A 24,470-nucleotide genomic window follows, 5' to 3' on the forward strand; every position below is an offset into this window, starting at 1 on the left:
ACCAACCCTACTGCATTTATTATGAGATTCTGTGTGTGTGTGTACATGTGTGTGTGAATGCAAATACTGACTATGCAAAGGTCTTGCAGATTCCAGGACACTAAAATATTGGAAACAGACATTAATATTCTCTCTCTAGTCAAAATTTTCCCTGACTCATTGATTAATTCAACTCAAAAACAGAGATGGGATTTCTTTTGTTGGCTTTATCTTTATTTTTTCAGCATCCCCATGATAAGAAAAGTCTAGATTTTGGTGTCATAGGGATCCTGTGTTTCAGCCCAGATAAAGCACTGGCTGGCCTTGTGGCCTCAAAGATGGTTCAGATAATCTTTCTTTTCGTCAGTTTCCTCATCTGTAAAATGGGAATAATATCTGTAAAATGGGGGGGGGGGAGGTGGGAAAATACCACCTTGCTAATGGTGATATTTGAATTCACAATGACATATCTAAAGAGCCTAATGCAGTGCCTGGCCCACAGTGGCTGTTTAATAAACTGTAGCAGCTACCATAATTATTTACCACCCTCTTCAAAGGACCGGTGACAAACAATGAGAAAGGAAAAATTCCTCCCTCCCCTACCAGTCGCAGCCCTATGAGCCCTTCCAGCTGTGTCATTCACTGGCCATGAGGACTAGGGCATACACTCAGCACCCAATGAGCCTTGAAGCCCTTCTGCCATTCTTTCTCTATAGGCCACCACTTCACACTTCTGCTGCCACCCAGCAACTGCCCAGAGGAACTGCATGGGTTTCAGAAAATTAGAATTTAAAGAGATTGTCATTTGAAAATTTTATGAAGCAATGAAAGGAAAACTTTGTTAAAGGGCTCTTCCCTAGAATAACACTAGACAAAGGTATGAGGGATTAAATGCTGGGATCTTGTCAAATTTAAAACTCTTGATATCCAAGCACATTCCCTTCAATATGGTATGATTTCTGTAAAACCAACTGATTCTTTTCTGTTTTTGCTTCAGTATATCATTATTACTATATTTTAAGAATACTCAGATAACAATTTCAAATTATAGAATTTCAGTTTTGAAAGACACCTGGAAGATTGCAGACTGCTCTCTTTGCTCTCCAGGTGTTTAAGGAACAGTCCAGAGAAGAGAGAATACATTCAATACTGGTGTCAGGGAGCTCATTTATGGAAAGTCAAAACTCTAATTCTACATCTATCTTCATGGCCAATGTGTCAGTCATTCCCTAGATGCTTTTAAAAAGCAGAGTTCCGTTTTCTGATGACATACAGAGAAGAAAACCTAAAATGCTAGAATTTACAGGCATACATCAATGCCAAACCTCTTTGGTTATTTCTCCTTCTTTAGTTTCTGCTCTCAGCCTTGCCACTGGGGGTCTGGGATACAGTCTCCTAAGACCACAGTTTACATCTATAAAATGAGGAAGATTGAGCCAGATATTCTAAATTACTTTCCAAGTCCAAAAACCTATATTTCTTATCACTTATGTATTTAATTATGATAATAGCATATTGAAAGAATTTAAATACATCATAATTAACAGGTTCTTCTGCATCAGAAGAAACAAATCTTGAACATTGACTTGGCCAAGTGTCCCCAGGTCTCCACCTCAAGTCATTCCTCCAGATGGGTTTTCACCAAAACAGACCCTACATAGCCTGGGGGATCAGCCCAATCTGCTGAACAAGGCCCTTCTCACCTGTATTTAAGCTGGTATACATGGGTAACATTTCTTCTTTTTTATGGGATCTATCTCAGTGGATATCCTAATGAAAAATTGCATCCAAAGTGGTAAAAACAAAACAAAAAAATAATACATTGCTGGTGATTAACAGATGATTCAGAAAATCATGAGGAGAGTCGCAGCATGTGACCTTGATGCCACACACTGTTAAGAAGAATGTGTGTTTAAGATGGATCTTGATAGGAGGACCAAAAACAGTGAACCTTGACCCAGAACCTCAGAGTGATAGCTTTTTTATTTGTGTTTGTGCTTCAGTTCAGTTCAGTTCAGTCGCTCAGTTGTCTCCGACTCTTTGCGACCCCATGAATCACAGTACTCCAGGCATCCCTGTCCATCACCAACTCCCGGAGTTCACTCAGACTCACGTCCATCGAGTCAGTGATGCCATCCAGCCATCTCATCCTCTGTCGTCCCCTTCTCCTCCTGCCCCCAATCCCTCCCAACATCAGAGTCTTTTCCAATGAGTCAACTCTTCACATGAGGTGGCCAAAGTACTGGAGTTTCAGCTTTAGCATCAGTCCTTCCAAAGAACACCCAGGGCTGATCTCCCTCAAAATGGACTGGTTGTGCTTATACTTGTTTTTTGCTATGTGTTTTCCTTTGTGTTTTGTTCTGAGTGCTTAAAACAACTAATGAAGAATTCCTAAAGACAGATGATTCCCCAAAAAAGTTATAAGATTTAATTGCTGAATCCTAATAGTCTCATTCAGTGAAAATGGAAAGAAAATACATAAAAGGATTCTCCCCATAGAGAGATTTTAGGAGAAGACCATAGGAAAAAAATTGGTGGGGCCTGAAAAACCAACATTCACACATTGATTATGAGTAGCAAGATCAAAGTCAAGAATGTCTTATGTCTGAAAGATCCAAATTCTCTAGCTTCCCAGACTCTGCAGTTGGATTCCAGAAAGAACCAAGCTCTTTTTCAGAGAACTTATTTTTTTCTTTAAAGCCAAATCCGTAACTCAGATTCTGTTTGTGCTTCAGATTTCTGCCATTATGACACTGAAGACCAGAAGCATTTCCCTCAAAGAAATGCAGTGTCTATAACACTGATAGGTTTTCTTGTTCGCCGAGCAACAGAGTTTAGAGAACCTCAGGCTGGATGCCCCACACTAAGTGTGTAGTGAGTACAGTGTAAGTTTTGGGGTGGTTCCCAAACATTTCCCAGAAGGGATGGGATCCTGCCCTCTGCAGGAATTACTAGGCAATAACTTCCTAACGAGGTATTCCTCATTTAAATATAACCTCCTGGCAACCAAATATTTATCTAGAAGAAATTGGGAGTGGCCTTGTCCAATCAGGCACCTGGGTTCAGTCCATTTCTCAAAAATAACAGTATTGTGGCATTTGGGGAACGCCTTTTCCCAGAAGTTTGCCAAGAAATAGTTCAGCAAAACCCCACCATCCACCCATCCTTGTCAACACGCCTCCCAGGGCATTATGAGTGAGTGGACAGCACCGCACCCAAGATCAAATCCAGGGCATTCTTGGCATAGGTCCCCAAAGGCAAAGTCAAGAGCATGTGTGACAAAATCCTTGTCTGCTGCCCAGTTCATCATAGTATGCGATGTAACTTGATACTTGCTGAGGATAGTAGGTCCAGAAACCCCAAGCAATTCTGCTTTCAGACTTCATCTCCATTTAAGTAACTCTCAAGTGACTTTGCTCCACTGGAGTCTGAGGCCACTAATCAGTGTTGCCTGCAGAGTATGGTACTCAGATTCTCATTTAAGACTTCTCCTTTCCATACCTAGGCCAAGCATCCAACACCTCTTACCAGGACTGAGTCAAAGATCTGATCATATGTTTTTCAGTATTCCAATCCATCCCACACACCACTAACTGGTCTGGCCATGTACTCACCATTCACTGAGTACACAGTGATGTGCCTGCCACATACTCATGTTCCACAGGCTGTAGAGACACAGATATGCAGAAAACCTCTCCTGCAATGAAAGCTTTTTGACTCCCACTAGCCAATCAAAGGAGAAGGCAATGGCACCCCACTCCAGTACTCTTGCCTAGAAAATCCCACGGACGGAGGAGCCTGGTGGCCTGTAGTCCATGGGGTCGCTAAGAGTCGGACACGACTGAGCGACTTCACTTTCACTTTTCACTTTCATGCACTGGAGAAGGAAATGGCAACCCACTCCAGTGTTCTTGCCTGGAGAATCCCAGGGACAGGGGAGCCTGGTGGGCTGCCATCTATGGGGTCGCACAGAGTCGGACACAACTGAAGCGACTTAGCAGCAGCAGCAGCAGCAGCCAATCAAAGGGCTTCCCTGGTGGCTCAGAGGGTAAAGCATCTGCCTGCAATGCAGGAGACCCAGGTTAAATCCCTGGGTCGGGAAGATTCCCTGGAGAAGGAAATAGCAACCCACTCCAGTAATCTTGCCTGGAAAATCCATTTCTCCTTTCCCCTTCCTTTCTCCCACCTCTCTCCTTACCCTCCAGCCACCCAAGAGACTGGTCATGGTTTCTGAAACAATGTTTTAGACTTTTGCATCATCATGCCTTTTGATAATACTTTCCCCCCAGTCTATAAGGCACTGTTCTCTAACCAAATTCATCTGTCTCTTGAGCAAAAATTACCAACCTTAAAGAAAAAAAAGCCTCAGAATTGCTTCAATAATACATTGCTTCTGTCTTTCACTTCGGGTTTATTGTGTCAAGTGTTCTGTGAAAATTAGTTTTCTATATAATTACTCACCCTGTTCCCAGTTAGAGCTCAGGCTATCTGAGGGCAAGACCAATATATAATTCATCTTTCTTACCCTACAGAGACTACTAGGCACTGTCTTTCATTTGTTGAATCATCACATTAAAACAACTACAGTTAAAGCTTGTTTCCTGAATATAGGTCTAGCAATATCCAAATTACCATGAAAGAGGGGGCAGGAAATGCAAGAGAAACACATAAAGTCTGTGTGTGAGTGCTACCTCGCTTCAGTCTTATTGGACTTTTTGAGATTCTATGGACTATAGCCTGCCAGGCTCCTCTGTCCATGGGATTTTCCAGACAAGAATACTGGAGTGGGTTGCCATGCTCTCCTCCAGGAGTTCTTCCTCCAAAGACCTCCAGGGGATCTCCGCCAAGGATCGAACCCGAGTCTCATATCTCCTGCATTGGCGGGCGGGTTCTTTACCGCTAGTGCCATCTGGAAAGCCCACAAAGTCTGTAACTATGTTCAATAGCTGAAATGACTTTTTAACTAAAAAATTGAAGACTATTAATTACTTAATGTTCTTAATGATAATTCAGGTTTTATGTTAAAACTGGTTTCCTCTGCCTGCTGCCCCATTACCAAATGGTATTATGAAAAATGTAATACTAGGTGTTTCAGGTGCCCAGGCATTGCATTTAAGGTCACTTCTCTATGCACACCTGTAGAGTCGTCCCTTCTTACGCGTGCCTCCTGCTTGGCTTGAACTGGGGGCAGGTGGCCGGGGTACTGTCTTGTTCCTAGGAGCATTTTAACATGTGCCTTCCCTGCTCCCAGAAATAAACCTGAATCACCTGTTAACAGGGCTTAGGTGGTTTCAAACCAATTCATCAAGTTCCTATTTCCATCAGAAAACAGGTTCCAGGTCTTCGTTAGTTTGCCATGAAGTAACAGGCCCTGAGTAAAGTAAATGATCATCAGTTCTTTCCTGTGAAATTTACAGCATAGACCTGCAGCCCTAACTGCCCCACTCAGTGACTCGGTAGCTTTTCAGGGAGTAGCTGTCTATTGCTGTTGTGCTCAGTTGCATGTGATTATTTGTGTCTCCATGGGTTGCAGCCCACCAGGCTCCTCTGTCCATGGAATTTTCCAGACAAGAGTACTGGAGTGAGTTTCCATTTCCTTCTCCAGGATTTCTTCCCAACCCAGGGATTGAACATGCATGTCTTGCATCTCCTGCATTGGCAGGCAGATTCTTTACCACTGCATCACCTGGGAAGCTCCTAGCTCTCTATTAGCATTTTGCAGTACTAAAAAACATGTATGGAGAGTGTTATCTTCCTAATAGAAAAAAAAATTGGAAAGCAAGAGGAAACTAATATGTTTGGAGCATCTATAACAGTCACCAGCTTGGCTCTTCTCAATGTTTTCATTTAATCCTCTATAGGGTGGATATTATTAACTCCAAAATATGAACTACATGTCTGTGTCTAGGGAATTTGGACTAAGAGAAGATCAGTGGGGTAAAAAGAGGAGAAAGAAGAATAATATGTCAGTGTAAGCTAGAAAAATTGTATCAAACACCAACTCTTGCCTATTTTCTCTCTGCAGTTTTCATCTATCCCTAGGGTCTACAAAATAAATGCACAAAAGTTCAAGTTCTGCCACCAATGTTAAACTTTCCCAAAACAAAAACTGTCATTGGTCACAATATTCCCTCACTGTCAACAAGTTCTTATTGTTTTCATTTCACAGCAGAAATGATGGAAAAAGTTATAAAATTACTGGCCCACAAGATGGCAGAGACCTTGAAGATCATCTGATTTTACCCATCATGTTACATGGGGGTAAAATAAGGCTCTGAAAGAGAAAACAACTTTCTTTCAAGGACACACAGAACATTGAAGACAAAATAGGGATAAGAATTCAGACTTTCTCATTCCCAGCCCAGTAAAATCTCCATGTTGCATTTCTAAATAGTCACATTCATTTGACAGATTGACAAATGGCAAGTGCCCTTTATTTTCAGAGTGAATGAGCTAAAAAGAGCACTCCCCATTCTCCACCCTACCTCTCCATGCCTATATCCATTCCATCCACCTCTCAATACTCTGCCGCCTCCATTTCTTAACCTAAAACCCTCCTCAAGAACTCACATGAACTTCATAGGCCTCTTAGTTTGGAGTCAAATGCCATAGCATCAAGAGTCACATCTGATCTTATCCCTCAAATCTGTTTCCATCATCACTAATAAATCCTTGTGTTTATATAATACCTTTCCCCAAAAAGCCTCGGGCGATTTATGAACATTATCACATTACACAGTAAGTAATTATCCTAAGAGATAAGTGGGCAATTTGATTCATTTTATACACTTGAATCAGAACCATTCCCCAGCAGTACCAGAAACAGTCCCACAGTTTAGAGCAAGGGCTTTCAAACTAGTTTTAACTCTGAACCTCTCTAGGGAATGCCTGCCAGTGCAAGTGACAGATACCAGTTGAATTACTCTAACTCTTCCAAATGCCATAAGCTCACCAGCATCTAAATTTGAAAGTCATTCCACATTGGTGTCCCTTGGGCCCTCTTGTTGACTTGTTAATAGTTCCACAGAGGTACCAGGCTCTCTCTGTCTCTCTCCTTTACATGAACTATTCTCTCCCTGGACCACTCTCCGTAACCTCCTTCACCTTGTGCCTTCGGTCCCAGTTTCAGAAGCCCTCCCTCAGAGAAGCCTTCCTTCATCTTTACCCTCCAATTGAGATCTAAATCCTCTAATAAAGGTCCTGATCACCTTCACGTGGAAGGCTGCTTGTTCAACAGCCTCCAGTGTCCACCTCTTGCCCTGCTTGCCCTCAGGTGACAGCCACCACTCGAGTGTGAGCTGGACTTAGTGACTTGCCTCTATTGAATACAACATGGTGAGGAACTGTCCCTTCCAAGATGAGGTTACCTAAACATGGTAGCATCTATCTTGCTCAGTCTCTCATGTTCCTTCTCACTCTTTCCCTTGTCCCCTGTAAGAAAGACCAGCAGCCATGTATGTTGTCAGTAGTCTTAGAGAAAGGCTCACATGGCAGGAACCCATCTCTCTGGCCATCCGCCAGTGAGGACTTGAGCCTGCGGACAACCACTAGAGTGAGCTTGACATGCCATGGCCCCAGTGATCTGAACCACAGGACCCAGCTAAGGCACACCCATACTCCTCAGAAGCAGAGAAATAATAAGTGATTTTTACGTACTGCTACCAAGTTTTGAGGTGAGCTGTTACACAACAGTCTATAATTCACACAACCCATATATCTCTTCTTCAAAGCACTTTCACTCTGGTAATTTTCTATGTAACAGTATGATGATTTGACTGCCCCCTTGACTGTGAACTCCATGAAGGCAGAAACTCTTTAGCACAAGGGCATTACAGCGCCCAGCCTAGCAACAGGTAATGCCAAGTGCTCAGTAAATGTCAATGGTGCAAACAGTTTGTTCCAACCATCGACTTTTCCCTGCTTGAGTAGCCAAGCAGCCACCCTAGATAATAAACATGAAGAGTGTCTTCCAATTGCAGGCTCACAACCCTCCCCTCTCTCCACCTCCCATACCAAGAACACCCAATTTGTCCATCACATGCCAGAGATTCTACTGCAGCCAAGTCTTCACACCCATGCCCTCCTTTTCATATCCACTGGTCCAGTTCAGGTTATTATAATTTCCCAACTCTACCCTCAGAGAATCTAAACATCTCTCCCTTAGCTGGCCCCCTTTTCCAAGTTTCTGTCTCTTTCAAACCACCTCTTATGTTGTTGCTCCCTCCTTAACTTCCCAAAGAAAAATGCCAATCATTTTGTCTCTTCTCCTAAAACCTTCATCATCTCAGATCTTAAGATGACTAAAACCTAAACACCTCATATTAAAAATATCAGATAATATCACTAACATGTGGAATCCTTAAAAAAAGCGGGGGGTACAAATGAACTTATTTATAAAACAGAATTAAAATCACAGATGTAGAAAACAAATTTATGATGACTAGGGGTAAGAGGGGGAGAAATAAATTGGGAGATTGGGATTTACATATAATATACATATATATATGTGTGTGTGTGTGTATATATATACATATATATATATGTATATATATATACTGTGTGATACTAAATCACTTCAACCATGTCCGACTCTTTGTAACCCTATGGACTATAGCCCACCTGACTTCTCTGTCCATGGAATTCTTCAGGCAAGAATACTGGAGTGGGTTGCCATTTCCCTCTCCAGGGGATCTTCCTGACCTAGGGATTGAATCTTTGTCTTTTTCATCTCCTTGCATTGGCAGGCAGGTTCTTTATCTGGGAAGACCACCATATATGCACTACTGTATATAAAATAGATAACTAATAACAACCTGCTGTATAGTAAAGGGGACTCTACTCAATACTCTGTAATAACCTAAAAGGGAAAAGAATTCAAAAAATGAATATATGTGTACGTATAACTATTTCACTTTGCTGTACACATAAAACTAATGCAACATTGTAAATCAACTACACTCCAACAGAAATTTTTTAAATAAAAATAAACACCTCATATCATCATCCAAAACCATTTGAAAACTTCCACCGTACCTTCTTAACAGCTGGGACCCTGCCCCACAGGAGACCTGGCAAGATCACGCTAGTTGGCATTTGTCTGCTGATGCTTGGACAACTCCTCACTATCTCTCTGCCCAAATTCTGCTCATCCTATAAAGACCTGCTCAGGGTCCACCTTCTCTCTAAGACCTTCCCATATCTCCGAGGAGAAATTCTCTCCCCCTCTCCTGTGCCCACGGCACTATTTGCGTTTCACTGGAGCACTAATCAAAGCCTGGTTAAAACATTAGTGCATGTGTGTGCCTGCATCCCATGAGACCATAAACATCCTGGGGACAGAATCCAGGTCTTGTCACCTTGTCATCACGCCTGCCACGTGGCCGGAGCTCAGGAAGGACTTGTTGAATGTAATCGAATTACTACGTGGAAAGAACATACATTTAGGGAGCCACTTTTTATTTTCAAACTGCTACTGGGAGGGCAGATGAGTAAATCAGTGACTTTTTCTTTCTTTTTTTTTAAGCAGAGACCACAAACCACCTTTGAAGCCAAGAAAAAGATGTGATTGGAGGGAAATGAATCGCTATGTTTAATCCTCCACTGAGTTTGGATAAACAACAAAGTGCCAGCTTCCACCAGATCATTTCTTTTTAATTAAAAGTTAACCAGATTCTTTTGGAGCACTCAGTTTTCTGGTCAAGTCAACAAAAAGCTACCACTGCCATCCACTCCCTCCCTTCCCCTGTCCTCCACCCCCACTCCTAGAGTTAGGCAACCCTTGGGGGCAGCAAACACTTCAGCTGTTTGCTCTGCGCTCATAATTAGATTGTCTAGACAGGAGATGTTGCTGGAGCAATAGGAAACTATTTCACAAGGTGTTGTGCAGAACCACACTTATAACAGTGATTAGGATGCACTGACAGACGCGAAGCCAGCAGAATCGGCCTGGGCCACGAGCCGGCTTCCCCCAGAGCAGAGGAGAGGCCTTTTGAAGCCCTTGTCTGAGAAAGAGATGCCAAATTAGGACCCTGTGGGCATGGAGCGGCTCACTGGTCTTTGGATCCAAAGGAGCAAGACTGAGGTGATGGGGTAACGTCTGGAGTGCCCTCCTCTCTAGTCCCTTCTCCTGCTATACTAAGTCAACAGTGGGCAGCTCCCAGCCCTTGTTTTCACAGCATCTCTACAGACAGTATGAGGGGTACCACATCCAGCAATTCCCAGCACAATGCAAATTTTTAGCAGCATGGAGAGATAAATGTGCAATGCCTACTCTTGCAAGGAGGCATTTCTTGGCCTGACCGTCCCCCTCAGGTTTTGTTGGCATGTCAATATGACAGCAATAATATTTTCTAGCAGAAAATCTTTTGGAGACATTTTTCATAGGAGTAATTGATTAGGTAAAATCATTCAGCCCTCTAAGATGAACGACTTTGGGAAAATTGCTTCATCAATAGAATACCACAAAGCACAAGATTTCAAGACCAAAAGGAAAAAAGAGCCAAAAATTTTTCAGAGATTTAGGAACAAATTGAGAGTTTGGGATTAACATATACACACTGTGGTGGTGATTTAGTCACTAAGTCGTGTCCGACTCTTGCGACCCTATGGACTGGGGCCTCACAGGCTCCTCTGTCCATGGGATTCTACAGGCAAGAATCCTGGAATGGGTTGCCATTTCCTCCTCCAGGGGATTTTCCTGACCCAGGGATCAAACTCAGGTCTACTGCATTGCAGGCAGATTCTCTACTGACTGAGCTATGAGGGAAGCCCTCATATACACACTACAATTTGTATATAAAATAGATAAGCAGTAAGGACCTACTATATAGCACAGGTCACTATAGTCAGCATTTTGTAAAAACCTATAAGGGAAAATCATCTGAAAAAGAATATGTGTGTATGTGTGTGTGTGTGTGTGTGTGTGTGTGTGAATATATATATATATATATATGAATCACTTTGATATATACCTGAAACTAACACAACATTGAAAATCAGCTACACCTCATTAAAAAAAAAAATCTGAAACATTTGTAAGTGAGGAAACTGAAATTTAGCAAGGGGAGACTTTTTTGATCAAGAAAGTAGATCAGGACCCAGATTCCTGAACCCTAAACCAGTGTCTTTCTCCCAAACTTATTATAGAAGCTCACATCCTTCAAGTGCTTATTACACACCACATATTTTTCTAAACATTTTATATGTATTATCTCATTTAATCCTTAACATAGACTGAGATAGATGCTATTACCCTCACCAGTTTGCAAGTGAAGAAACTGAGGCACAGATTGTAGTGTGACTTGCTCTAGGCCACCCAGAACAGATTTGGCTACCAGGTAGCCTGACTCCAGAACCCGCTCTCTAAGCCCTCAGTTCAGTTCAGTCGCTCAGTCGTGTCTGACTCTTTGCAACCCCATGAATTACAGCACGCCAGGCCTCCCTGTCCATCACCAACTCCCGGAGTTCACTCAAACTCATGTCCATCAAGTCGGTGATGCCATCCAGCCATCTTATCATCTGTCGTCCCCTTCTCCTCCTGTCCCCAATCCCTCCCAGCATCAGAGTCTTTTCCAATGAGTCAACTCTTCGCATGAGGTGGCCAAAGTACTGGAGTTTCAGCTTTAGCATCATTCCTTCCAAAGAACACCCAAAACTGATCTCCTTTAGAATGGACTGGATGGATCTTCTTGCAGTCCAAGGGACTCTAAACCCCAGGCTATCTAAACTCTTAACTCCTCATTACAAACTTCAGATAGGAATAAAGGTCATGACATGGAGGCCATTTATTCACAAAAATTACAGTGCATTTGATAGCCAGTAGGAATTACCTCCATGGCAAAGGATTTGAGATTAGAGGATCTCATGTTTCAGACCTCACCATGGGCTTCCCAGGTGGTGCTAGTGGTACAGAACCTGCCTGCCCATGCAGGAGATGTAAGAGATGTGGGTTCCACCCCTGGGTCAGGAAGATCCCCTCTAGAAGAGCATGGCAACTCACTCCAGTATTCCTTCATGGAGAATCCCATGGACAGAGGATTCTGGAGGGCTACAGTCCATAGGGTCCCACCAAGTTGAACATGACTGAAGCAGCTAAGCACACACACATACACACATCACATATCTACATGTTAACATACAAGTCACTTGACCACTCAGTTTCCTCATCATTATCTCTTGTGGGCATATTTTTTTAAATGGGAGCATTGTTAAGTAAATGTGGATCTTTAGAACTCTTTTAGTAACAATTATTTTAATACTGTACAATTTACAAAACACTTTCACATCCACCATTTAAATCTATAGTGACCTATGAATTAAGACTGACATGGAGTTTTATAATTGACATCTTATAGATCGGAAATTGAGAGCCCAGGAATTAAAGTGAGTTGTCTAAATTCAGACAGTAAGAAAATTGGTGCTGTTAAGATTGGTCATGGTTTAACCTTATGGTTAATTTCATAGAAATGGAGTCTTCCTCTCCCTCCTCCACTTTTCTAACAGGTTACAGATACAAGGTTATGAAAATTAAATTTTAATTAAAATCTGGGAATGAACCCAATTATGATAGAAATAAGATGTAGTGTTCGCATCTCAGATAAGAGACAATAAGCTCTGCACTAGTACAAGAAGCTATGTACTAGCAACTGGTTAAGGCAGTTACCCTGTAAGATAAGCCAGGCCTTTTGCCATTTCCTGGTTTTCTGTCTGATGAATGCTCTAATCTAAAGAGTATCTTCCTTCATCTCACACATAAATGATCTTTAGCCTCTAGTTGTCTCTTCCCATCGCCCTCTCACTTCACATTAAGCCAAAGGCAAAACAGTGACTAAAACAAAACAACTCTGTTTTGTAAGCACCAGTATGAGGGATATGCTGGCACATGTTCTGCTAAGTTCCAAAAGACCTCTCCGTGGCTTAAGAGAAGAAGCTATATTAACAAGAGACGCTGTCTTCACCCAGAGGAATAGACAAGAGGAAAGGAAAGGAGAGAGGATAAAAAATACAGAGGCAAGATCAAAGGGAGAGAACCAGGGGTGGAAAGAGAAGGCAGGGGATGGAAGGGGAGAGGGGGGATTGGGAGGCGGGGATAGAAAAAAAAGGGATCAAACATTATTTATTAAAAGAAAGGCACACTGAACAGGAAGTTGGAAGAATTGATTTTGAAACCCAGCTCTAATATTAAATAGCTGCTGGTGCCTGAATCTCTGCTTACTTCTCCTGGTCTCACTTCTCTCATCTCTAAAAGGTATTCAGTTTGTACGATTTATTCTTGGTGTTGAAGGTCAGATGGCACAGGGGAGGTAAGAGCTCTTGGTAAACAAACAATGTCAGTATTACCATCTACATCCTTCTCCAGGGGATCTTCCCAACCCAGGGATCAAATCTGGGTCTCTTGCATTGGAGGCAGATTCTTTACTATCTGAGTCACCAGGGAAGCCCACTAATGTTAAGTCATTTGCATTTTCTTATAACAAAACAATTTGCTCACTCTGTTCAGGCTTTCCTCTGGAACCAGTTTAAGATTATTTAGCAGCTGATTTTCTCTTGCCTCTTCCTCCTTTTCCTGCCAGCTACTGGCTGACCTCTGACTTAAATTAGTGACAATGTCCAGTCAAGAAGGGCCAACTGACTTGGAAATAAAAGTAACAATCAAATTAATCTACTTAGTTCCATTCTAACAAAAACTTGTATCTGGGGAAAAAAATCAGAACTTGTTAACACCTGATATCTCTGAGGCATATTGTATAGTACTTCCAAACCATCTCATCAGAACTCTGCAATAAAGCTATTAATGAAGCAAAGTGACAATATGAATGACTTTTTGATAGATGAGGAAACAAAGTTAACTGTTGTAAAATCAGATCTGAAATCCAGCACTCTACCCCTAGTCCAGAACTCTACCATGGATGTTTACTAAAAAACCGAGCAGAACTTTAAAAACTACCCCTTCATCACACTGTTTCTACCCCAGGGTCCCAGAGAAAGACCTTTAACTTTTAACAGCATGCCAGCTGCTGGCACAAGCTTTCTTACTCTAACCCCAGAATGAAAATCCGAATAAAAATCCAGAAATTAATTAAGAAGGCTGGAATTACACCAACTTTCTATAGTAATAATTGTATGCCTTATAGGAAATCAAATAAAACATGCCATAAAAAATGAAATTTGTATGAGAAGACTAATGAAAGAAGGGAGGTAAAGGATGAGAAAATGTGAGAAGAGTATGAATATGTAGATTTCTTATGTTTCACAATGAAGATTTAGTATACACTGATGAAGATGGCATACCAAGTAGAAGCATACTTTTTCATAAACATAATATAACTAATAATGGTAATTTTAAGCAACTTTAAAAATGAATGATAGATATTGAAATCACACAGAGTCTGTTCTTTTGTCACTGTGGAATTATGTTAGAAATCAATATAAAAAGATATCTTAAAATGACCATCAAATTCTTGCACCTGGTCTTATGAACTGGATATGTTTCAGTGTCTCCTAGTTTACAGTTTATGAGAACTTGAATAGAATTTTTATCCTACTGAGGTGTGAAAATTGTATAAATCTTAATTATATTGAATTGGTTCATAGTGTTTTCCAGGTCTACTATATCCTTTGACTTTTCTGTCTATTCATTCTATTAATTTTTGAGAGTTTGATAATGAAACTTCAACTAAAAATCTTAATTTTTCTACCTAAAAAAGTAATTGTAATCTATAGTGGAACTACATGTGCCTTGTTCTGTATTTTCCAGGTCTCTTGTAAATGTGTTAGCATATTTTCATAATTTAAAAAGCATTTGTAAAAAAAAATGATAGGGATGAGTTTATTATTGAGAAGCAAACAGATAATATTCAAAAAAGATAGAATTAAGAATGCTATGTTAGAGTCAGTAGTAGAAAAAAGTCACTTATAGTCACTAGTAGAAAAAAGCTATAAACTTTCTTGCTTAAATAAAAATATACTCAATGGAAAGCAAAGGAAATACAGAAAATATGGTAATATATTTAGAAAAATACAATAATACAAAAATCAAGATGGCAGAACTAAGACTGTAATGGTCATATTAATATGTATAAATGGGTTAATCTTACAAATTAAAAGAAAAGACCCTCAGGTTGGATAACAAAGTAAAATTCAATTATATGTTGCATACAAGAACACATCAAAAAATTAACTCCAAAAATTTAAAGTAAAAATCAGGCAGAAATATATGAAGAAAATTCAAACAAAATGGTCATAAGCTTTACTACACTCAGCAGACAAGATCAAAAACAAGGAAAACATTAAAAGAAATAAATTTTATAATGAAAAGATTGTAATCTAAAATAAGGATTCAACAGCTATAAATGGTCCTACATCAAACAAGACAACACAAACATTCATAATATAAAAACACAAAAAACAAAAAAGAAGAATTGTAATTAAGGAAAATTTAATTCCTCTCAGTCTATGACAAATCAAGTGGCCAAAAAAATTGACTAATAAATAATAGGCAAAGATAGACAAAACACAAATAGTATAATGATAATGGATATATAGGAGCAATTTATCAAATTCTACACAAAAAAAAGCAGAGACTGCACAGTCAAGTATTTATGAAATGTTGATATAAATTAAGTATTGAAATGTAAAAATATTTAGTAAATCCCAAAGAGGAGAAATAATAGAAAAGACATTTTCTAAACAGTGTAATAAAACTGGGAATTTATAGCATAACTCAAGGGAGTAGGCACATGATAGTCAAACTTCTGAAAGTTAAAGATCAAGGAAACATTTGAAAGCATTTAGAGAATATATAGAGCAATAGCAATTCAAATAATTGTGGACTTCTCTTCAGAAATTATGGAGGCCAGAAAACAGTGGAACATCTTAAGAATGTTGAAAGAAAAAAAATGTCAAGTTGGAATCCTCTAACTAAAGAAAATACTCCTTAAGAATAAAGGCTAAACAAAGATTCTCCCCACCCCTCAAAAAATAAGAATTTTTTTTCATAGTAAATTACATTACAAAGAAATGCTAAAAAGTAATTTTTCCTATATAAGTAAAATGACATCAAAGAGAAACTGAATCTTCTGGAACAAATAAAGAGCATAAGAACTGAAAACATGCATAAATAGAAAAGATAATTTTGTTTTCTAATTTCTTTGAAATACATATGATTTCTTAAAGCAAAATTAATAGTATTATCCTTTTGGGTTTGAAATTCAATAAAAGTAATATGCATGAGAACTGCAACATAAAAGGCAATGAGGAGGGGATGAAGAAATAAAAAATAGAAGAGGGAGACTGAAAACAAGTTAAAGTAGCCTTAACTTCAATCATATCAAAATTCCATAAAATGTGAAGGGACTAAACACTCCAACTAAAAGGCAGAGACTATCACAACAGATTAAAAGTATGACCCAATTTTGTGATCTCAAAAAGAAAAGCATTCTAAATATGAAGAGAGAAAGAAAATAAATGAAAAAATATATACTAAGCAAAAGTAAGTATAAAATGATAGTGTCAGTAGTAATAAGAGATATAAAGTAGAGTACTAGAGAGAATATTGTCAGAGATAGAAAATAACATTTCATAATTAAAACAGGCTCAATTCATCAAAAAGACATACCAATCATGAATGTGCATTAATCTAACATGGACTCTTAAAATGCATGAAGCAAAAAAAAAAAAATTTAAAGATACAAGAGAAAATCCCACAATAAGAGCAGATTTTTAACACTCTTCTTTCAGTTCAGTTCAGGTGCTCAGTTGTGTCCAACCCAGTGCGACCCTATGGACCATAGCACTCTGGGCCTACCTGTCCATCACTATATCCTGGAGTTTACCCAAACTCATGTTCATTGAGTTGGTGATGCCATCCAACCATCTCATCCTCTGTCATCCCCTTCTCCTCCTGCACTCAATCTTTCCCAACATCAGGATCTTCTCAAATGAGTCAACTCTTCACATCAGGTAGCCAAAGAATTGGAGTTTCAGCTTCAACATCAGTCTTTCCGATGAACACTCAGGACTGATCTCCTATAGGATGGACTGGTTGGATCTCCTTGCAGTCCAAGGGACTCTCAAGAGTCTTCTCCAACACCACAGTTCAAAAGCATCAATTCTTCAGTGCTCAGCTTTCTTTATAGTCCAACTCTCACATCCATACATGACTCCTGGGAAAACCATAGCCTTGACTAGACAGACCTTTGTTGGCAAAATAATGTCTCTGCTTTCTAATATGCTGTCTAGGTGGGTCATAGTTTTTCTTCCAAAGAGTAAGCATCTTTTAATTTCATGGCTGCAGTCACCATCTGCAGTGATTTTGGAGCCCAGAAAAATAAAGTCTGACACTGTTTTCACTGTTTCCCCATCTATTTGCCATGAAATGATGGGACCAGATGCCATGATCTTCATTTTCTGAATGTTGAGCTTTAAGCCAACTTTTTCACTCTCCTCTTTCATTTTCATCATGAAGCTCTTTAGTCCTTCTTCGCTTTCTGCTATAACGGTGGTGTCATCTGCATATCTGAGGTTATTGATATTTCTCCCAGCAATCTTGATTCCAGCTTGTGCTTCATCCAGCCCAGCATTTCTCATGATGTACTCTGCATATAAGTTAAATAAGCAGGGTAACAATATACAGCCTTGATGTACTCCTTTCCGTATTTGGAAACAGTCTGTTGTTTCATGTCCAGTTCTAACTATTGCTTCCTGACCTTCATACAGATTTCTCAAGAGGCTGGTCAGGTGGTCTGGTATTCCCATCTCTTGAAGAATTTTCTGCAGTTTATTGTGATCCACATAGTCAAAGGCTTTGGCATAGTCAATGAAGCAGAGATAGAAGTTTTTCTAGAACTCTCTTGCTTTTTCGATGATCTAGCAGATGTTGGCAATTTGATCTCTGGTTCCTCTGCCTTTTCTAAAACCAGCTTGAACATCTGGAAGTTCAGGGTCCACATATTGCTGAAGCCTGGCTTGGAGAATTTTGAGCATTACTTTATTAGCATGTGAGATGAGTGCAATTGTGTGGTAGTTTGAGCATTCTTTGGCATTGCCTTTCTTTGGGATTGGAATGAAAACTGTCCTTTTCCAGTCCTGTGGCCACTGCTGAGTTTTCCAAATTTGCTGGCATATTGAGTGCAGCACTTTCACAGCATCATCTGTTAGGATTTAAATAGCTCTACTGGAATTCCATCACCTCCACTAGCTTTGTTGGTAGTGATGCTTCCTAAGGTCCACTTGACTTCGCATTCTAGGATGTCTGGCTCTAGGTGAGTGGTCACACCATCATGATTATCTGGGTCATGAATATCTTTTTGTACAGTTATTCTGTGTATTCTTGCTACCTCTTCTTAATATCTTCTACCTCTGCTAGGTCCATACCATTTCTGTCCTTTATTGAGCCCATCTTTGCATGAAATGTTCCCTTGGTATCTCTAATTTTCTTGAAGATGTCTCTAGTCTTTCCCATTCTACTGTTTTCCTCTATTTCTTTGCATTGATCACTGAGGTAGGAGGCTTTCTTATCTCTCTTTGCTATTGTTTGGAACTCTGCATTCAAATGGGTATATCTTTCCTTTTCTCCTTTTCTTTTCGCTTCTCTTCTTTTCACAGCTATTTCTAAGGCCTCCTCAGACAACCATTTTGCTTTTTTGCATTTCTTTTCTATGGGGATGGTCTTGATCCCTGTCTCCTGCACAATGTCATGACCCTCCGTCTATAGTTCATCAGGCACTCTATCTATCAGATCTAGTCTCTTAAATCTATTTCTCACATCCACTGTATAATCATAAGGAATCTGATTTAGGTCATACTTGAATGGTCTAGTCGTTTTCCCTACTTTCTTCAATTTAAGTCTGAATTTGGCAATAACACATTACAGTGCATTTAAAAGAATTAAAGTCAAAGACACTATGTTCTCTAAATTAAAATTCAATAATATTAAAATATTAAGAAATCTCAAAATATTTGGAAATTTGTCAATATGACTTCTAAAGTATCTTTGTGTCAAAGGAGAAATCACAAGAAAAATTATAAAATATTTCTAAGTGAATGATAGAATAAGCACAACATAGCCAAATCTGTGAGATGTAGTAAAAGCAGCTATTAGAAGGAAATTTATTAATTTAATTGATGCTTTTGAACTGTGGTGTTGGAGAAGACTCTTGAGAGTCCCTTGGACTTCAAGGAGATCCAATCAGTCTGATTTCTTAAAGGAGATCAGTCCTGGGTGTTCATTGGAAGGACTGATGTTGAGGCTGAAATTCCAATACTCTGGCCACCTGATGCGAAGAGCTGACTCACTTGAAAAGACCCTGATGCCGAGAAAGATTGAGGGCAGGAGGAGAAGGGGACGACAGAGGATGAGATGAGATGGTTGGATGGCATCACCGACTCAATGGACATGGGTTTGGGTAGACCCCGGGAGTTGGTGATGGACAGGGAGGCATGGTGTGCTGCGGTTCATGGGGTTGCAAAGAGTCGGACACAACTGAGCAACTAAACTGAACTAAACTGAACTGAAATGCTCACATTATAAAAGCAGAAAAGCCTAAAATAAATGTTTTGGGTTTCAAATTAAAAAGTTAAAAAATAAAGTAAACCAAAAGTAAGAAAAAAGAAAAAAGTAGAGGAAAAAATAAAACAGTAAAAATCAATGAGAAATCAAGCAATCATGATAATTGGCAAAGTGAAAAGCATATTCTTATTAAAAGTAACAAAATCAATAGATTCATTCACAGAAAGAAAACAGAGACTGCAGATCACTGATAACAGGAAAGAAGACACTAAAGGGATAATAATGGAATAGTAACAACTTTTAGCCTTTAAATGAAACACCTTAAACAATAAATTCCTGGAAAAATACAATTTATCAAAATTACCATAGAAGGAAAAATAGGAGTAACTCAGTATTTATAAAACAAAGTAATTTAGTATCTAAAACTGTCCCACAAAGAAATCTCAGGCCAGGAAAACTTCCCTTGTAAATTTCAACAAACATTCAGGGAAGAGATAACACCACTTATATATAAAGTCTTTTAGAAAATAGAAGAGAAGGGAACACTTTCCAGCTTCTTTTATGGGACCAGCATAATCTAAATACTTGGCAAAGACATCTAAAAGAATGAAAATAATAGACTAATATCCTCATGAACATAGACACAAAACTCCTTAATACAATATTAACAAACTGAATTCAACAACATATAGAAAGGATAGTACACTATAACTAAATGTGTTTATCTTAAGACTGAATAGCTGATTTAATATTTGAAAATCCTACTAACAACAGAATTTTTAAAAATTAAGTAAGCTCATGGAGAAATAAATATGTGTGAATAAACAAATTCTTTAAAAATGAAGATTAATAAGATGGGAATAACTCTAGCAGATATTAAAATGGTAATAAAGTGCTTTAATAATTAAAAAGCATTTTGCCCTCTAATAAAGAAATAAGTGAAATGGATAACTCAGAATAAACACAAATATACATGGTAAAATACAATATTTATTGATAAAGGGGAGAATTGAATAAACGATGTTGAGATATCTAGTCTGCCATCTGGATAAAGAAATAAAGTTGATGGTTTATCTTTTTCCTTACTTAAGATAAATTCCAGATGAAACATAAATTTAAGTATTTTTAAAAATAAAATTCCTTGGTGGTCCAGTAGCTAAGACTCCATGTTCTCAATACAGGGAGCCCAGGTCTGAACCCTGGTCGTGGAAGTAGATCCTATACGCCACAACTAAAGATCTCACACACCACAGTGAAGACCGAAGACCCCACACGCCTCAACTGAAGATCCAGTGCAGTCAAATAAATAAACAAATAAATATTTTCAAAAAATTTATAAAAACAATAGAAGAAAACTTGGAAATATATTTTGTAGTTTCAGTGGTGGAGAAAACCTTTCTCAAAAAAGACATAAACTTAGAAACTTGGAAGAATGATACATTTAACAACCTAAAACTCAAATACAGTAAATACAGCATTAGAAAGTTAAAAGAAATATGATAAATGGGAAAAAATATTTGCAATAATATATGGCAGGAACAGGACCAAGTTCCTTCATATATTAAGATCTCTTATAAATCAATTTAAAAAGATCAATGTTTCAATAGAAAAAAAAATGTAGTATGGCCAAAAACAGGCAGTTCACAGAAATATAGATAAAACTATTTTCTAACATAAGAGAAACATCTTCAACTTCCTTCAAATTCTAGTGATAGAAATTAAAATAAAAATATTTTTCTTCATCTCACTGGCTAAGAAAGAGTTTCATAAAACACAATCTTGTTGAGGGTACATGAGAAAGGATTCATACTTATGGGAGCATAACCAGCTGTCACCTGTTTAGAAGGCAATTCACCAGCATCTATCATGAAAATTCACAGGACTTTTGTCCTAATATTTCCACTTGTGGAAATTTACATTACAAATATATTTGCATATTTATGCAAATCCTGTTGTTGTTGCTGTCATCAGACTCTTTGAGATCACACAGACTGTAGCCCACCAGGCTCCTTTGTCCATGGGATTTTCCGAGCAAGAATACTGGAGTGGGATGCCATTTTCTTCTTCAGGAGATCTTCCCAACCCAGGGATTGAACCCTAGTTTCCTGCGTTGGCAGGCAAGTTCTTTACCACTGAGGCACTAGGGAAGCCCATAGCTTTGCTTGTAGTAGAAAAGATTAAATGCGCATTAATACAGGGCTAGATAAATAGATTGGACTTGAAATTGAATATTTTGTAATATTAAAAAGACTGAAGTTAATCTTTCCATGATTATATAATAATGTCTCCAAAGTATATCTTCGGGTAAAATAGCTTGAAACAAAGTATTTTATGGGGGGGAGGAGCCAAGATGGCGGAGGAGTAGGACGGGGAGAACACTTTCTCCCCCACAAATTCATCAAAAGAGCATTTAAACGTCGAGTAAATTCCACAAAACAACTTCTGAATGCCGGCAGAGGACATCAGGCACCCAGAAAAGCAACCCAACTCTTCGAAAGGAGGTAGGAAAAAATATTAAAAACAAAAAAAAGAGACAAAAGAGGGAGGGACGGAGTTCCGTCCCGGGAAGGGAATCTTAAAAAGAGAGGTTTCCAAACATCAGGAAACCTTCTCACTGCCGAATCTGGGCCGAGCTTTGGAAGCACAGAGGGCAACATAACAGGGAGAAAAAACAAATAAACAATTTAAAACTCGCAGATTGCGAGCCCTACGGTAACTCCCCCAGCAGAGAAGCAGCGCAGACGCCTGCATCCGCCATTAGCGAATCGGGGCTGGGCAGGGAGGCGCGGCGTGGGCTGCATCGCTGAGAGTAAGAATCTGGCCTGAATACCCTGAGCGCTATCTGAGCGAAATAATTTGGGCTAGCAAACCAGACTGTGGGATACCTACCACGCGAAAAGCCAGCCCTAACCTAAGACCGCCAGGCCCGCGCACGGAACAAAGGACTGAACAGAGATAGCCGGCTGCAGATCTTCCCCCTCCGGTGACAGGCAGCCAGAGCCGGAAGGGGGCAATCGCAGCCCCAGAGAGACATTATCTATAAAATTGTAAGCAGGCTTCTTTGCTAACTAAAACTTCTTGGGGGTCTGGACGGTCAACATCTGCCTGAGAAGGTGCGCCGGTTTTACATCCAGATAACCGAGTGGCGGGGAGGCGATAAGTCGCAGCATTGGCGCTCGCCTGGGAAGAGCAAATTGGCGCTCGGACCTGGGAAGAGTACAAAACGCAGGCCCAACTGAGTCTGCGCCTCTGAGGACTACCCGAGTGCCTGAACCTGAGCGGCTTGGACCTGGGAGGTGCATGCAGCCCAGGGCCAGCCTCGGATTGTTCCCGGCGGAACAACCTAGAGTCCGAGCAGTGTGGACAGGGAGGCTACACGCGCCGTGAGCGGGGGCAGACCCAGGGTGGCTGAGGCACTGCGAGCCCACGCCAGTGTTATTTGTTTGCACCCTCCCTCCCTCCCCACAGCGCGACTGAACAAGTAAGCCTAAAAAAAAAAAAAAAAAAAGTGTCCTCCACCGTGCCCTTTGAGTCAGGGCGGAAACCAGATACTGAAGAGACTAGCAAACAGAAGAAGATATAACAGAGGGAAACGCCTTGGAAGCTACAGGCAATAGATCAAAACCCTGTGGTTACTACGGACTACATAGGAAGGGGCCTATAGATCTTGAGAAATATAAATCAGACCAAGGAACTAGCCAAAAATGAACTGAACCCACAACACCCACAAAAAAAGAAACAAAAAAGTCCTAGATATATTTTTATTATTTTTACGATCATTCTTTCTTTTTTTTTTAATTAAAAAAAAAAAATTTAAGTCCTCTATTGTTCCTTTAATTTTCACTTTTATAACCTATTACTTTGCAAAAAAAAAAAAAAAAAGACCCTATTTTTTTCTTCTTCAGCAAACTTCATATGTACATATTTTATAATTTTTTGACCTTGTTGTTTTTTTTTTGTTGTTGTTGGTTTTTGTTTTTTTCTGCTTTTCTTTAACATTGTATTTTTGAAATTCCAAACTCTACTCTAGATTTTTAATTTTCGCTTTTTGATATATGTTATCAATTTTGTACCTATAGTTTTTTTTTATATAATTTCTGTGATTTTTTTTCTTCTTCTTCTCTGTTTCTTTCTCTTCTTCTTTTATATAACATTGTATATCTGAAATTCCAAACTTTACTCTAGATTTTCAATTTATGCTTTTTGGTATTTGATATCAATTTTGTACCTGTATTTTCTTTATAATTTTTGTGACATTGTTCGTATTTGTTTGTTTGTTTTCTCTCTTTATTTTTCTTCTTCTTTTTTTTTTTAACATTGTATTTTTGAAATTCCAAACTCTACTCTAGATTTTTAATTTTTGCTTTCTGGTATTAGTTATCAATTTTGTACCTGTACTTTCTTTATAATTTTCGCGACCTTGTTTGTTTTTGTTTGTTCATTTTTTCTCTCTTTCTTTTCCTTCTTCTTTTCTTTAACATCGTATTTTTGAAATTCCAAACTATACTCTAGATTTTCAATTTTCGCTCTCTGGTATTAGTTATCAATTTTGTACCTGTACTTTCTTTATAATTTTCGCGACCTTGTTTGTTTTTGTTTGTTCGTTCTTTCTCTCTTTCTTTTCCTTCTTCTTTTCTTTAACATCGTATTTTTGAAATTCCAAACTCTACTATAGTTTTTTAATTTTCCCTCTCTGGTATTAGTTATCAATTTTGTACCTGTACTTTCTTTATAATTTTCGCGACCTTGTTTGTTTTTGTTTGTTCGTTCTTTCTCTCTTTCTTTTCCTTCTTCTTTTCTTTAACATCGTATTTTTGAAATTCCAAACTCTACTCTAGATTTTTAATTTTTGCTTTTATGTATTTGTTACCAATTTTGTACCTTTAAGGACCCAATCTTCAGGACCCATTTTTCACTAGGGAGTGAGATTACTGGCTTGACTGCTCTCTCTCCCTTTGGACCCTCCTTTTTCTCCACCAGGTCG

The 24,470-nt window shown here is 39.1% G+C and overlaps 1 protein-coding gene and 1 long non-coding RNA gene across 3 annotated transcripts in view; one reads left to right on the forward strand and one right to left on the reverse strand.

Moving 5' to 3' along the window:
- TPRG1 (tumor protein p63 regulated 1) overlaps nt 1-24,470 on the reverse strand; it is a 210,506-nt gene that overhangs the window by 67,788 nt on the left and 118,248 nt on the right. The window lies entirely within an intron of this gene.
- On the forward strand, nt 2,551-9,649 carry LOC133254490 (uncharacterized). Its single transcript, XR_009738683.1, has 2 exons — nt 2,551-2,864; nt 9,506-9,649. It is a non-coding gene; the product is annotated as an uncharacterized LOC133254490 (long non-coding RNA).

The sequence above is a fragment of the Bos javanicus genome, chromosome 1 (genome assembly GCF_032452875.1).
Source record: "Bos javanicus breed banteng chromosome 1, ARS-OSU_banteng_1.0, whole genome shotgun sequence".
Classification (NCBI taxonomy): domain Eukaryota; kingdom Metazoa; phylum Chordata; class Mammalia; order Artiodactyla; family Bovidae; genus Bos; species Bos javanicus.